Consider the following 616-nt stretch of genomic DNA (forward strand, 5'->3'; position numbering starts at 1 on the left):
GCTGGGTGCGGTGGCTCACACCTGTAGTCCCAGCACTTTGGGAGGCCGAGGCGGGTGGATCAGGAGATCAAGAGATTGAGACCAACCTGGCCAACATGGTGAAACCCTGTCTCTACTAAAAATACACAAATTAGCTGGGCGTGGAGGCGTGTGCCTGTAGTCCCAGCTACTCAGGAGGCTGAGGACGGAGAATTGCTTGAACGCGGGAGGTGGAGGTAGATCACGTTACTGCACTCCAGCCTGCAAGGCTCTGTCTCAAAAAAAAAAAGAAAAAAAAATTAATTAATGGGCCGGGCACGGTGGCTCACACCTGTAATCCCAGCACTTTAGAAGGCTGAGGCTGGCAGATCACCTGAGGTTGGGAATTCAAGACCAGCCTGACCAAAATGGAGAAACCCTGTCTCTGCTAAAAATACAAAATTATCCGGGCATGGTGGTGCATGCCTGTAATCCCAGCTACTCAGGAGGTTGAGGCAAGGAGAATCACCTGAACCTGGGAGGCAGAGGTTGCAGTGAGCCAAGATCATGCCATTGCACTGCAGCCTGGGCAACAAGAGTGAAACTCTGTCTCAAAAAAAAAAAAAAAAATTAATGATTACCCGAGTATAGTGGCATG

General features: G+C 50.0%; 1 protein-coding gene across 4 annotated transcripts in view; it reads left to right on the top strand.

Annotated features, from left to right (window-relative positions):
* The window catches only part of PLAUR (plasminogen activator, urokinase receptor), a 20,660-nt gene that overhangs the window by 3,394 nt on the left and 16,650 nt on the right, over positions 1-616 (top strand). The window lies entirely within an intron of this gene.

Source organism: Sapajus apella, unplaced genomic scaffold, assembly GCF_009761245.1.
Source record: "Sapajus apella isolate SASKATOON/1434 unplaced genomic scaffold, GSC_monkey_1.0 scaffold130, whole genome shotgun sequence".
In the NCBI taxonomy this organism is placed as follows: Eukaryota; Metazoa; Chordata; class Mammalia; order Primates; family Cebidae; genus Sapajus; species Sapajus apella.